Here is a 16,072-nt window from a genome sequence, read left to right as displayed (position 1 = left end):
TCATTAGTTAACTCATGTGATTTTTCTCGCTCACTTTTCAGGAACCTATTGTAATGAACCACAAACTGAGACTGATGCCTGTAATAAAGACTTGACCCCTTTGCCAAATGATCTCATTTTGGAATCAGACCATAAAAGGGAACAAGAACATGTGACCAGCAGTCGTACTACAGATTCTTCCCAAGTCAGTTTCTGCTTACCTCCAATAGGTAACCAAGAGTACGTTCTTAGTAGGAGGAAGACAAGGAAGGCAGAGGTGTGTGCTGAAAACAGCAAGTATGAAAGAGGTCAGTTACTCAAGATAGGCAAAATCCTTCTTTGAGGGAGGCCACAAGTTAGTAGTGGATGGAAAACTTGCCTCATGGGGAGCCAAGTCCCTGGGGCCCGTTACAGACGGGCCTAATAGTACGGCCTGGGTCCAAACTAGGGTTAGAAAGGGTCGTCACTTCTTGACACCCCTAACCCTAGTACGGACCTGGTCCGTACAAAATGGCGGCACCCGTTCTACACGGGGGCTGCCATTACGACGTCACCACTGTGCTGCCTCCAAACAAGGTGGTGCGGTTGTGATGTGCCGTGTGAGGGCACCTAGAGCGCCCTTGCTGCGGCATGGGAAGGAGCTCCGAAACGGAGCTCCTTCTGAGGTTTGCGTCCCTGGCACAACCTTTAGATGGCTGCACCAGGGACGCAAGGGAGACCTTTTCTCCTCCCTGCCGCCATCAGGTGTCCTTGGGGCATGAAGCCCCAAGGACACCCCTTTCCAGGCCGTGGGGAAGCGGCCTTTTGCTGCTTCCCCACAGCCTGGAAAGTGGCAGATCGGGGCCTCAGAGGCTGCCGTTCTGGCAGCTGAGGCCCCGATACAGCGGGGAAAGGGCCGCTTACAGGCCGCCCCAAACGGTCTGTAACGCTCCAGAATCACATGACCATTGGCCATTTTGGTTGGCACACTGTGGGAGCTATACTCAACCACAGATTTTTATCATTTTATGTAAAGGAAACCATTTTACTATGCCACTGTATATAATGGAACTTAAGCACCCACAGATTTTGGTATCCACAGCGGGTCCTGGAACCAAACCACAAACCCCAGCAGATTCCAAGGGCCTACTGTAATTTGTCCAAGCTCTGGAAGTAGAACACATGCTGTAGATGTTGGATGTCCCAGGTTCAGTCTTCTCCAGTGTCACAGGGATGGGAAAGATGTAGGGCTGGAAAGGACAGCTATAAGACTAAACTATTTAAGATGGTTTCCATAGGGGAGATGTAGTGTTCAGATCACCCTATATTTGGGGAGGGGGGAGGAAATTATTTCTTTCTATATAAATTGCAAAGAAAGTAGCAACATCGACTTGAATTTTTAGGAACTGAAGTGAAGTTTGTATATTTTATGATCTGTTGGTGAATAAACAATTAGCTTGGGTTCATAATGTAGATGTATTTAATTTTGCTGTGCAACATTATGAACAGGATAAAATCATGGCATGTTTTCTACAGGTACACAAAAGTATTTGCGAAAATACATATGTATTGTAAACTTAAAAATTGTTTTAATTATAATGGTATCTTTCTCCCCAAGGATCCATAGAAAGTATCATTTTGTCATAGCCTGAAACTTTCCGGTGTCAACAAACTAAAAAACTTGTGTCTTCAAGTCATTTCTTACTTACGGCAATCCAAAGGTGACCCTATCATGGGGTTTTCTTGGCAAGATTTATGCAGAGGGGGTTTACCCTTGCCTTCCTCTAATGGTTGTACCACATGAGCCCTGTAGCTGCAGCACTTGCACTTGCCAGTGAAACCAGAATTATACATGTTTGTACTCACCGTATCACCACACATTTTCATAGTCGTGTAACTGCCAGCATTGCACTCTCTTCCTGACTCCCACTTAACCTTGCCTCTCTTAACTTCACCTCTCTATGACCTATCCTGTGCCCTTTATTTTATTTTTATTTTCACCTTTTCACACAATTCCAGAGCTCTGCTACTGTGATTTAATTTGGTTTTTTTAATAGAAAAGAAAAGAAACAAGGGAAGGAAAAAGTAACCAGTAAGCTTGGGAATAGTGAGGAGCGGGCAAAGAGGAGAGGACACTGACCTGACATAACTGCCAATAACATGACTGCCCCAACTGTGACATTTCCCACCTAGGGACTTGTGCTATTGAGAGCTCATTGACAGGGTTTCCCTATCAATAAAAAGGGAGACCCAGCATGGTTGGGTGACACAGCAGGTCAGCTATAGGTTGGAGGCAGTATCGTGTGACAAGTATAAGCCAATTTTCCCAGACCTAATTACAGTTTAAAAGGGTGTAACTCACCCAAGATGACCCAATGAGTTTCCATGGCTGAGTCGGGATTCGAATCGTGGTCTCCAGAGTCATTGTGCAATGCTCAAACCACTACACTACACTGGCTCAAAAGCACAAACTGGAGGATGTGAGCATTGATGCCACTACCTGTCACATGCTAAGCAAGTGCTGTACCATTTGAGCTAATTTCCCTCCCCTACAATTCCAGAATTACCTAGAGAAAGCTGCAGATGTTAAAATTTATTTGTTGTGTGTGTGTGATGTATATATTTTATTTTATTTTATTTATTGAGAACCAGCTTGGTGTAGTGGTTTGAGTATTAGACTAAAGTTCTATGAGACTAGAATTCAGTTTTGCACTTAGCCATGGAACTCCATTGGGCAGCCTCAGCCACAGATGAAGGCAAAGGCAAACCCCTCTGAACAAATCTTGTCAAGGAAACTCCTGTGATAGTGTCACCTTAGGATCACCATAGGTCAGAAATGACTTGAAGGCACACAACAACAATATTTATTTATTACATCTATATTCCACCTTTTTTAAGGGGGTGGAGACCATGAATGTGGAGAATGAAGATAGTGCCGAAAGAAAGCTTGGAAAAGTTATTATGATTTTTAGACAGTTCCTTCTAGAATCTCCCAGCTAGCATGGCCTTGAGAGCTGTGTTCCAAACATTTGATTTTTCAAAGTTCAGCTATGAACATAAACACTAAATGCAAGTAAAATAATTTAAGTGGGTATTCATCAGAAAGAAGTAACAAGAGGTATAGAACCATTTTGGAGTTTGGAAAAGTTGCAGTTCCCATTTCATTAGTGAGATCGGAGACTGTCTCATAGGCAGAGAATTGTTTCTAGGCAGTACATTTTGATAACATTATTCTCTGTGTCCCCTCTTCCCTTTCCCCCCTTGTTCTAAAGAATGCCATAAAGGCACTTCACTCAGCAGTTTCATCAAGTGTCCTGATAGAGAAATAATCTGTCCATCGGTCTTGGGATCCATCCAAACTACTGATGATCCCCGGCAATTTGGACTGATTCCAGATGAAGAAGGTAAGGACAGAAAACTTACTGTAGTCTCTTGTCCAAAAGAAACAGATCACACGTATAACTTAAACATCAGACAGCCCAGATAAGTAGGTTGGCCAGATCAGTGTGCTTTGCTTAGACAATACTACTTGTGTTAATACAGACACAACTGCAAGAATGTGTGCGTTTGTATGTTTTGTTGGAACTTGCCCAATACAAGCAGTGTATTTTCATCTTCATTTTAGCAAGTCTCTAAAAGGAGAAAGCAGCTCATTTATAATCTGGTCAGGTCTTTCTACTGAGTTTCAGCCAGCCAATATGAGTCACCCAAGCTTCGGAGATGTGCTTTGATGCAATCCCCAGAATCTGACTGACATGTTTTTGGTTTATAAGCAGGAATGGCGCTCTGACTCTCCCTCCTCTCCCCTTGTACATGCATATACACACACAATGGACAGAGCATTTCTGTGCTTTGGCTGACAATGACAGGCACCAACACTGCCCTGCAGGAGCAAAGTGAACGGCAGAACACATGCCAAGAACTACAGATGCTCCCTGGGAACATATCAACTCCAATCATGGCATTGCTTGCTGGCAATTATCTCTCACTTTATCAATGTGCAGATGGAGCCAAACAATGTGGAATCACGGCAGAGTATCATATGGAGTCCTTTTATCCCGCACATAGACAGAACACTAGCCAGCAGATATGAATGCATCACAATGTCATTGCCTGTGCAAACCCAAACACAACAAGGAAACAAAAGTCTAACATCTGATGTGCCAAGATTTCTTGGAAACAAGAGATGAAGTTTTATTGTAGCACAAGCAGTAGTGCCATCAACAGTCACCTTCTGAATGGGGAAACAAATAGCCTGCACAAAAGAGACATTCCCATCACTACTCCCAGAGCTTGGAGGAGTTACTTTTCAGAGTATAATTCATCCAGATCCTCCTGGTGGATTCTGGAGCATATAGTCCAAAATGTAGCTTTTCCAAGCTCTGCTAACTACAGCCAGTTCTACAGTTTTGTCAGGCTGTGGGCATCCAATAAGAAGTGTTAGGATTCTCCCAAATAAGAAGTAAGATTACCAAACATAATAAGGGACGGGGCTGCTGTACCTTTAATGGTTGTGTAGAAGAGTGAATTTCAGTTGGTGCTGTTTGTAATGCAATGACACCCATATCATTAAAGAACCATTAAATGTGCAGGAGCCCTGTCCCTTATTTACCTGACAATCCTAATTAGGAAAAGAGGGGTATCACATTGGCTGTATAAACACATATTTTTATCATGGCAAAACTGCTCACGTAGTTAAATACATAGCATGCAACTGAGCTTTGTTTTCTTGCTTTACCAAAGGAAAAACCTGTGGCATTATTTAGAACGTGGTCACTGTACACAGTCTGCAGAGGCCTTGAACCTTTTCTCTGCAGGCATTTCACCTAAATTAGTCCTATTCCTGTGCAAGGGCTAAAAGAAGAAAAGAGGGAGGGGGGTAGTTTCTTATCCCAAAGATATGATGCTTTCAGGGATCCACAGCACAACTGGTAAAGGATAGTGTTGAGATGATTGCAGATCAGTAGAAGAAATCAGATGGAAGCCTGTCTCTGCTTTGACTCAGTTCCCATTCTTGGCAGTTATTGAACCACAATGTCCAGCATAGCTCACGGTGAGGAATGCTGGAGTGGCAGTACAACATCTGGGGGGCTGCATGGTTGACAGCCATGCTTTAAATTGAAGTTTTCATTAACTGTCAGTTCACAAATACTCCCTCTCCTATCTGCCATACTTTGGCTACAAAGTAGGTTGCCTACAGGCTAGGAGATAATTCAGCAGCACTGAATAAAGGTCTTGCTCCCTTTCCCCCAACTCCTTGGTTGTTTTCCTTTGTGCAGGAACTCAGGAGAAGAGGCAAGACTGAGAAAAGTGCTTCCATCTGCTAGCAGAGCTGATGGGCTTGGCTGGGAGGCCTAGTAGTGGGCTGAGGTTTCTTCATTGCTGCCTGAAAACATATCTACATTTTAGAAAAAAAGCTCTTCCATGTGGGACTTTTTGACAGCAGCAGACGTTTGTAAAACAAAGGTTGGGTGTGTCTACTGTACAATTTAAACACAAATTAAACAGCTTCGTACCTGTTTAATGGAAATGGAGCCCAACCAAGGGATGCACAAAACTAGAGTGTTGTGTGGGAGCCAACATTCAATTATCCATGAATGTTTTGTGCAGGAGCCAAAGGACTTTGTAGGCAAGGAGGCTACATATGCCTGCCACCACAAAACCTGAACTTCTAGAGGGCCCCAGGGGAAAGCAATGACAAACCAATGACTTTCAGACTCCTTGCGTCCTTGTTCTCTTCAGTTGTTCCACTTCACTCTATCTCATTTGCACATGTATTGCCTTGCATTCTTACAGCTACAGTGAAGTCTGTGTGGTGATACATTTGAGACATCTCTCTATCATCATTCTGCTAATTTTATTATTAGTATTTTAAAAACTGGCTTACATTTGTAATATAGATCCAGGATCAGAGTCAAGCTCTCTGGATGAGAAAAGATAAATTCCAGATCTTAATGTTCATATCATGGAGTTTCGCTTTTATTGTTGTTATGAGCCTTCAAGTAGATGTCAACTTAATAGGGAAGTTGAGTTTTTTTAAATACCTTAATATGTTTTATTTTACAAGATCATAAAACTGTTTGGAAATATATGGGCAGTTGGTTTTGGACCACAACTCCTGGTACCCCCCAGTCAACGTGGCCAATGGCTGTGTTAACTCCAGGATTCTGGGAGTAGTAGCCTTGGGCCTGGTTTCCATCTTAGCAACATAGAAAACTCCCTCATTCCAGGTTAACTATTAGTGCAGTCATATCTGACTGGCAGCAGCTGCCTGGCTTCTTGGGCAGAGAAGGGACTTCCCATCACCTGCATCAAAAAAACAAAGCAAAACTTAATTGAAGTAGATAGAACAGATAAAATATTCAAGTGATTAATGAGTGTGTTTTCATTGCAACAGACAAGGCATGTGGACAAACAATTCACCAAGACAGTGCTTTGCAATTGCCAGGAACATTTTTCCCCTTCATAAAACAAGTTTTTCTGGTATTTCAAGTATTGAGGATCATGGGTTGTTGTTTTTGTTGTTGTTGTTGTTTTGTTTTTGCAAGTAAATGTGATCAAAGGACACCGTGTAGCTTCACATTTATCTCTGTTACCATTGTCTTCTTCTTCCACACTACACAGATAGAACAATGTGATCCAACTTTGACCACCATGACTGAATGCTGTGGAAGCCTGGACTTTGTGGTTTGGTCAGAGGTATCAGATAAGCTCTCTAGGAGATCATTTTAAAGGCCCTTCACTCAGATGCCAATCCCAAGACTTCATAGATTGGGAAAATAATCATTATAGCAGAATCATGGTGCTATGGCTGTGCAGTATGTCAGTTTCTCTGAAACTGTCATTGGCCAGATCCTACTTAACCAGGGTCTGAGAGAAATATCTTCTGATACCTCCCATTTTTGGCAATTTCTGTTCATGTCACTTTGTAAGACACTGCAGGTTTTCTTAGAAATAAGCACCTGTGTCCAATGAGGTTTTCTTTCAGAATTGCAGTCTTCTGAGTGTGGTTATTCAAGAACACACACACATGAATCATTTTGTGCCTGTGCTGAACAGGTTCAGTATTAGGTACTGCAGAATAATGCCTGTTTTCAAGAGCTCTGCCCCTGTCAAATGTTTGTGCTGAAGCAGGGCTCCTGTCTTTTCTTCCAGTTCCATCAACGGACCCCATTACCAAAAGGAAAAAACAACCACCCATGACCCCATGAGAAAGAAGGTGGGTGGATTTTCTAAGTCCTCAAATAAATATTAAAAGAACCATAACTACATCTCTCTGCTAAATAGTCCCTCCAAGCTCTTAGCCAATACCTATATCAGTATACCAATACTGATATGTTGCCATTCACCAACAGACCAACACAGAGATTAACATATAAATCACTTCCTCTCAACCAAGGGTCACACAGTATATATACCCCACTCACTTCCATGCCAGCATTCTCTGAAGATGCCAACCACAGATGCTGACAAAACATCAGGAATAACAATTGCATAGCCTGAAAAACCCACAGAAAACTAACCATAACTACAGTTAGGTAGCCTGTCCTTCTCTTTGTGATCTCTCATACATATGGGTGATAAGGAAGCTAATTTTACCAGGAGGAGGTAAGCAGGGTCAATGTGTCCCAGAAGAAAGGACAACAAACCCAAGACAGTATCTTGTCAAGCCTGGACATCTAGTTATTTAACTATCATTATAAATGGAAGATTGGGCCTATGTGCTGCCCTGCATCCTGCAGTGAGCATCCACTTAAAAATGTACCGTAGTTGATGCCACCATTGCTTGACTGGAAGGAGCAAAAAGCTCCACGGGTAATAGCTTACAATCCACTTCCAATGCCGATTAGGTGGTTTCTATGACCTACTGAATAGAGCCTGGAAGGCTGGCCTCAATAATACTTTATTCCAATGGAACTGAAGGTAAATTGGATAGCAAACGGCATATAGTACACCTGCTATCCTTGGTGATAACACAGTATTGTAACTAGAAATGTAGTCTTAAAGGGCAAAGCCCAAGTTCAGATACTGCCATATGCTGAAATAGCTTTCCCATAAGACTAGCCAGTACCAGCAGAAGGCTTCTTGAAATTGTCAGTGGAACATGAGGTAGTTGGACATGCTAAGCCTTTGCAGAAATAAATTAAGACTGGGGTGTCTGCACCAAGAAGGAGCCCCTTTGGGGGGCAGCATATACTCAAACGAAAAATGCTGGGGATGGGAAGAGAGTGAAAGAGACCTAACTTCGGCAAAGGAAGGGAAGGACCTGGGGGCAGAGAATGGATCATGGTATTCTCTCTCTTATTTCCTATTATGTGACCTTTGCCTAGCCTGGCAGGAGATAACTGTCCCCTTCATTGCATACAAAGGCCTTGTAACCCAAGTGACTTCAGAAAATCAAGAACATAAAGATTAATAAAGACCAAGATAAAGTGTCTCAAAGTTAATCACATCCCCATCCTTCAACATTTCATTTGTTGTCCCATAGTACCTGTTTAACAACAAGTAAAACGCCTGGCATTGAAAAATAGCATTAAGAACATACTTAGTCTACATACCACATCACCGCAAGGAATTAAATTATGGATGTCACTGGACGCAAATGAATCTTCAGAGGTCTTCTGACTTCTCAACAACATCTATAAAAAGTGTGGGGGGGGGGAACAGGTTTTGCAACTGATTACAAATAATAAATATTGCAACCTGAAATAACCTAACCTCTGAAGAAAAAAAATACAGTAATGGAGCCAAAAAATCAAAAAAATAAACATAGTAACTGTTTCACGGGATTGGCCCCAAGTCCAGAATCCTGCTTCAGCATGGAAGGACAAGTGTGATGTTGCACTTTGTGCTGAGAGGGCTGGGCCAACTCCTTTATGAGTAAAATTATATCTGGGGCTAGTTTGTTTTTTTAAATTGCAAGTAAGAGGAGACACTACTTAAGTGCAAAAAAAGTATATCTGGTATAGGAAAAAGTGGACAATCTAGTGCCTTCCAGATGCAAGACACTAAAGGGCACACCATGCCCAGCCATCCACTCTGATGTATTTATTTACTGATTTTTAACCTTCTACCTTGACCTTCTGCCAACAAATTATTCCAATAGCAGAATACAATGTAAACCTTAAAAAAATAATTAAAACACTTCAGTGAAATTAAAATATCCAGCCTGTCCAAGTCCCAACCAGTTTCTGGAATTAATAAAAAAATATTAAAATTGATTATACATAACTTTAGTCTGACCTTCCCAGAATGGTGCTTTCCAGGTGTTTTGGATTACAAATCCCAGCACTCTTAACCAGTGGCTATGCTTGCTGGTACTAATGAGAGTCGCACAGTGCATGTATGTATTGTTAGAGAAGTGTTTTGAAGTTTTGATTGAAGAAGCAAATTAATTTTCATTTGAAACTATAGGATGTTGGTTTTGTTGGGTGAACAGATTCAGCACCAACATTATTATTATTATTATTATTATTATTATTATTATTATTTTATATCCCGTCTTTCTTCCAATATAGGGACTCAAGCCAGTGAAGATTTAAAACAATACAATTTAAAAACTGTACAACATTAAAATGTATAAATATAAAATTTTAAAAACAATTAAACCATTTTAAAAGTTAAAACAGATATGCATTAAAATTGAATGTTATAATACAACATAAAATTTAAAGAGCACAACATTCCCAGACCTTATCAATTTGTCAAGGCCTGCCAACACAAGAACGTCTTTACCTGCCGCCGAAAGGACACCAGGGATGGAGCCATACTCGCCTCCCTAGGGAGGGAGTTCCAAAGCTTGGGAGCAGCCACTGAGAAGGGAGATACAATCCTTCAAATAGCCTAGACCCAAGCCTGTTTGGTTGTACAGTGGGACCTCAGTATTCGCAGACTTGCCATCTACAGATTTAGGCACATGCACATTGTGGTGCTGCCATTAGGGACAGCCCCATTGTCCCCATTGGCGGTGCATGTATGTGGCTGTGCTGCCATTAGGCAATATTGGAAGTCCCATTGTCCCTAATGGCAGTGCGGTCACACGCACGCACTGCCATTGGGGAGAACAGAACTTGACAATCTGTGGATTTTGGTATCCATGGGGAGCGGGGGTGGAATGGATCCCCCATGGATGCTGAGGGCCCAATATAGGTAGACTACACTTCTCCTGTGTGTGCATAATGGCTGTGTAGGACTGGGGTTGATGCTAGCTGCTTCTGTGCTTTCAAAATTAAGGTTGAAAATATGCAGTAATATCAAATGGATAGCTGCTTTGATCCTGAGGTTCATAGCAGGTTTAGAAGCTCTGGGTTGACATTTTATTGCTTGCCAAATCCAGTTAAAAGGGAGGGGGGGGGGGGGAAATCAAGTTGGAAAGCTGCATTATGGATCTAGGGCCAAAATAAATGTTCCTGATGAGAAATCTACACGTAGGACAAGAGGCCACTGTCAGGTTGAAATATGGAGAAACAGAATGATGCCCATTTGGCAAGGGTGCAAGGCTGCATTCTGTCACCCTGTCTGTTCAACCTGTATGAAGAAAACATCATCTGAAGAGGCTTGGACACAGAAGAAGGAGAAGTAAAGATAGAAAGAAGGAATATAAAAACCCTAAGATATTTGGACAACACCACACTACTAACTAGCAGAAAACATTGCAGACCTAGAGCAACTCCTAAGGAAGATCAAGGGGGAAAAGTGTAAAGGCAGGCTTAATGCTGAACATAAAGAAAACAAAAATAATGACCAAAGAAGATCTACATAAATTCAATCTAGGCCTTACATTGCAGAATGAGACCAGTTCAGCATTTTTTATGCAGTTCTTCCCCATCTGAAACAGTGTCATACAAAAGGATGTAGCTGTCCAAAAACATTTTGCTATAGGGTTGCCTATTCAGATAAGGCAAGGCAGTCTAAACATGGCTTCAAAACCTGTCTTTTGCATGAAGATGGCATGATACTAGATTGGATATTGCTGCCTTTGAGCTAATTTTGGCCTAGGATGATCTCTCAGAAACACTCAGGAAAAACCAGAAAGATCAGAAGAACAGAATGTTAACAAGATGACACCAGAGTAAAGAAGCCGGAGAGGCAGGATGGGGAAGAGATGACTGTAGGGCCTGCCAACTGATTCCAGCCTCTTTGCCAGATGGAGAGAAAGCTTCCTACCATCATTTGCCTGACCAAGAACAGCTGTGCATTTATTGTATTGAAGGATACAGTAGGCAGATTCACTGAAAGACAGACATTGCTATGCTAGATGCAGATGCCAACAACATACTGCACTTAGAAGTCAGCATGACAGAACTCAGTGGGACTTCTTTTTGTGTCGGCATGTATCTAGTATAAGACTATACTGATAATATCATTTTCTTGTCTTCTGAAAAATCCTAATTGACTTGCCAATTTAACAGCTAAATTGTGAGTTGATCAGTCTTTCCCAGAGGTTGAAAAAAAAAGTTTAGGGACCACAACCTAGTGTGAACAATTCTAGCTGTTGTAGTCCAAAAAGTAGTTTTGCTAAGCTCTGCCCTTTTCTACCTCCACTGAATTTTAGCACATAGAGCATCAGTGGCAAGCCTCACAAAAACAGCTATATAAAGAAACTTACACAATATTTGCCATGTTCATATCCAGTGATTCAGCTAGGCTAGGCACTTTTATTTTACTCTTCACTCTGGAGTAAAAATAGTAAAGAGATACATGAGCTTGTCCCTCTTAACTATGGGGACTCAAATAGAGGAAGGAAGGAACCCCATGGTTTGCTCAGAGTGGAGTGAATCTATCTGTCTCTTGGCATAAGTTGTACTCAGGCTTTGAGATTGTATAAATGTGTCACAGAATCATCCTAGCCTGTGCATAGCAGCTGCAGGGGATGGGGAAACAATTTGAAACACAAAAGGGGTAGAAGTCAGAAAGGACTGTGTACATAACCAGCAGCGCTGCTGCAGTAGGTTTGTAATCACATGGCAGAGGTTGGAGAAAAGGAATCTGAAGCAGAGCAGTGGTAGTAGGTCATACCCTCCAACATTTCACAGATGAAAACCAAGGCACGTGTGGCCAAGTGTATATCAGAATGTGGTCAAGATGACAAATGTTCCTAATGAGGAAGAATACACAAACCAGGAGAGGCTGCAGCAGTTTGCTTTCACCTGACTCTACTAGAAAGGGCAAGATTCTGTTTTGCTCTCTCCCTCTGCTGAGTTAATTGAATGTAAATTACTTTTGTGCTTTGAAATAAGTATGCTGCAACTGAAATAAGCTGAGGCCAAATGGGGGAAAGTGGGAGGATGAGAGAGAAAGTGGGACATTTAAAAAGTGGAACCATTAAGGATTAATTGGGACTGTTCTTTCCAAACTGGGACAGTTGGAGGGTATTCAGCACCTCCTCCATCACCCTTTATACCCCTGCCCCTGCACACACACTTTTCTTAAGATAAAACAGTCTAACAGTTCTGGTACATAAACATTCACATGCACTGGAGCACTTTTTTGGTGTGCTCGTGTGGATTACCATTATCTAGGGACAACAAAGATGGTTCTTGAACTGAAACCCACTATTCACTTGAACTGGCAGTTAGTTACAACAAGAGTTCCTACCCATAATTTGATTCTTTGATTTTTTTTCCCCTTTGAAAACTACTTTTGCAAGGCATAGAAAGATAAAAGACAGTATTTGGTGCTTTATTTTCTCTTTGTTGTTGTTGTTGTTGTTGTTGTGTGCCTTCAAGTCATTTCCAACTTATGATGACTCTATGGCAAACTGATCATGGGGTTTTCTTGGCAAAATTCGTTCAGATGAGGTTTGTCATTGCATTCTCCTTCCTCTGAGGCTGAGAGAGTGTGATTTGCCCGAGGTCAAACCCTGATCTCCAGAGTCATAGTCTGATGATCAAACCACTACACCATGCTGGCTCTCTTTATTTTATCTAAAGGTAAAGGTAGTCCTTTGACATGAATGTCTAGTCGTAACCGACTGTAGGGAGCAGTGCTCATCTTCTTTACTAAGTCAAAGAGCCAGCGTTGTCTGAGGACTGCCCTGGTGGTCACGTGGCCAACATGACTGCACCAAATGCTGTTATCTTCCCACCAAAGTGGTACCTACCTATTTGCATTCCCATGCCTTTGAACTGCTACGTTCTAGTGATGTAGGGTTGCCATAAGTCAGGACCTCCAAACCGGGACAAATCTAGGACAAGAGTAGGACAAGATTTTCAAATGTAGGACAACATTTCTAAAATGGAGGACACGCAAAAAATTGGGTCGTTTTTTTTTTTTAATCTTAATCTAAATGCATGTTTCTTAGGCATGATCAAAATGGAGGACATTTTGACATTATTCCTGGACAGATGTCAGGAATGTAATTCCCTTTCTGGCCACATACACACCCAATTCTAAAACACACACACACATAGCACATTTACACTATCATTTTTTCTTTCTTGCTTGCTTGTGTTGGATTTTTAATACTTTTGCCTGATGAAGATGTCAGTGGAGCTTTGAAAGCTTGCATGATATATTTTGTGCATTTGGGTTGGTACTATACAGGTATCACTGCATAGTAGGTTTTGGCTGTTACTGTACTTGTGTGTCCAATCTGTTAGCATAGAATATTTTAATGTGTGTGAACATTCTTGATAAGCGTAATCCTGAAAGGTAGACCATGTGAAGAATCATAATGACAATACTAGAAGGTCCAAAAGGTTGGAGTTAACAAAGAGAGTATGGGCAAGTCCTACTCTCCACTCTCTCAGCCTCAAGGAGAGATGAGAGGTCTGGCAGCAAACCTCTTCAGAATACAATCTTGCCAAGAAACCCCAGGATAGCTTTGCCTTATTATGGTCTCAAAGTGCTTTTCAGTTCTAAGTCTCTGGTGCCACAGCCATTCTGCAAACTACAATTTCCACATCCTGGCAGGGCTGCCATAAGTCAGAAAGGAGTTGAAGGCACACAATAGCAATAACAATAACAACAGAAGAGGAGGAAGAGGAAAGAAAAGAAGGAGGAGGGAAGAAGAGGGGGCTGGCTTGGTGGCTAGAGAATTGGAGGAGCCAGAATGGCCCTGCAAACCCAGTGGGAGACCTTGGGCAAGTCACACTCTCTCAGCCTCTTCTTAGGAGAAAGTAAATGTAATCCTCTCCTCCTTTGAAGAAACTGTGCCAAGGGAACTCTACACAGTTACAACAGAAGAGGAGGAGGAAGAAGAGGAGGAAATAATAATAATAAGAAGAATAACTTTATTAGGGCCCTTTGGCCAGCACAATGACACAATCCCAATTTAAAACACATGATAGGTTCATGTAGAGGCAGATTGGAGAGTATAAACAAATGACAGTCTATCAAAAGCAAGGATAGGGCTGCAGGATCAGGCAAAGACACAACAAGCCCTGGGTCCTCCAGGGAAAAGAGGAGGAAAGGAAAGAAGAAGGGGGAAGAAAAGGAGGAATAAGAGGAGGCTGCCTTAGATGGAGGAGACAGACGCCTGGGGCTTTTTCTCCCTCCTCTCCCCAGAAGCCATAGCCACCCACAAAGCAGAGAGGAGCCCCAAAGGAAAGGCAAAGCAAGGAACCTTAAAGGGAGTCTCTAGTGCCTGCCTTTGTGCTGAGCTCTTGGTGACGGAGGAGGGAGGCTGCCAGACCAGGAAGCCCCTGCCATGCTCCTTCTCCTTCTCCCTGGAGGCATCCATCTTGGCTGAGGAGGAGGAGGAGGCGTTGCCATGGCAACCCCCGCCATTGGCAGGACGGAGTAGGCCCCACTGGAGGCCTACCCTGAGGAGGGAGCGGGCCTTCTCGCCCTTGAGCTTCTCGGCGGGGGTGACTGACGGGGGCCAAGCTGCTTTTGCTGGCCATGTGCTTCAGGCCTCGGGGGTAGGCCGCGGCGGGCGAAGAGAGGCCCTCAGACGGCCGCAGCCTCCACAGTTCTGTCTACGTATGAAGCCACCATACCTGAGGAGTATGAGTTTCGGTTTGGGCCCTGGATCGGTTGTAATTAAGTAGAACAATAATTAAAAATGCAAAGCAGAAAGCAAGGATGATGTTAATGGGCTCCATGGGATCATAGTGTCCTTGCACCTCCGGACTCCTTCAGCCCTCACAAGCTTATAAACTCACAAACGGGCAGGACGACTACATGGTAAGTTAGGTAAGCAGAGTAGCTCTATGACCGTTGAGAAAGGGGGCGTGGTCAAGAGCCACGCGCTCTCCCGCGTGATTGGGGGAGGGAGGGAGGGGCGTGGCCTGCTCTCGACCAATCAGATCCCTCGTCTCTGAACACACTCCCCAGAGGACTGGGATGCCAAGGAAAGAAATGGGGCAAGACTAGGCTACAGAAGCTGGTCCAACCGACGGGGTTTCAAACCGGCCCCCCCAGGGGCGCGAGCCCAACCGTCTTCTGGACAGTTGGCCTGGGGACCTAGGAGGGGTCAAGGGCTGGAAAAACAGGTTCATCCCTGCTCTACAGGTTGCTGGACTCAAACTCCCCCATCAGTGCCATGACTAGGGATCAGAGATGATGGGAGCAGACATCCAGCAGTATCTGGGAGCCCAAACATGCATTTGGAGGAAGGAAGCTCAAATCCGCTCATGATTCCAACTTCTGAGTCTCAAAGGTGCTGCAAGATCCCTTTGCAGACTGATTTTCCAGACTAACAGGGCTAGGTCTTTGAACATCTGGGAGAGTTATAGGTTCGCCTCGTCACCCCTGTTGCATTGGGCCAAAGAGGAACATCTCTGCTCTCTCCATAAGGAAGGACTTTTCCTCCAACCTAGAAAAGTGAATGGAGTATGTATGTGCCTTCATGTTGCCTGTTGACTTATGGCAACCCCATGGATTTCATAGGGTTTTCTTAAAGAAAAATCAGAGGTGGTTTTGCCAGTTCCTTCCTCTGCAATACAGAGCCTGTAGTACCTGGGACTCCTTGGTCTCCCATCCAAGGACTATCCAGGGCTGGGCCTGCTTAGCTTCCAAGATCAAACCGGATTTGGTGCCTTTATTTATGCTTTGCTATAAAAGGACCTTTCTAGAAGCTAGGATGCCTAAGGAGGTTAAGCATGTTTGTGTGAGCAATCCAGTTTTCTTTTTCTTTTTTTAAAGGAGCTGCTGCTCAAGGTTAACATTT

At 43.1% G+C, this 16,072-nt stretch overlaps 1 long non-coding RNA gene across 3 annotated transcripts; it reads right to left on the bottom strand.

Annotated features, from left to right (window-relative positions):
• Window positions 1-5,803: 5,803 nt before the first annotated feature.
• On the bottom strand, window positions 5,804-15,088 carry LOC149313381 (uncharacterized). 3 transcript variants are annotated; one of them, XR_016281068.1, is made up of 4 exons: window positions 14,901-15,088; window positions 13,061-13,144; window positions 8,517-8,597; window positions 5,804-6,264 (listed from the first exon to the last, which is right to left on the bottom strand). It is a non-coding gene; the product is annotated as an uncharacterized LOC149313381 (long non-coding RNA). The 3 variants fall into 3 exon arrangements; XR_016281066.1 differs by lacking the exon at window positions 14,901-15,088 and adding an exon at window positions 14,525-14,887; XR_016281067.1 differs by lacking the exon at window positions 14,901-15,088 and adding an exon at window positions 14,550-14,886.
• Window positions 15,089-16,072: the final 984 nt, after the last annotated feature.

Source organism: Sceloporus occidentalis, unplaced genomic scaffold (genome assembly GCF_023333645.1).
Source record: "Sceloporus occidentalis isolate IW3139 unplaced genomic scaffold, rSceOcc1.0.p SCAF_4, whole genome shotgun sequence".
Lineage (NCBI taxonomy): Eukaryota > Metazoa > Chordata > Lepidosauria > Squamata > Phrynosomatidae > Sceloporus > Sceloporus occidentalis.
Note: the sequence above shows the minus strand (reverse complement) of the source record. Positions and strands in the feature narration are given on the sequence as shown.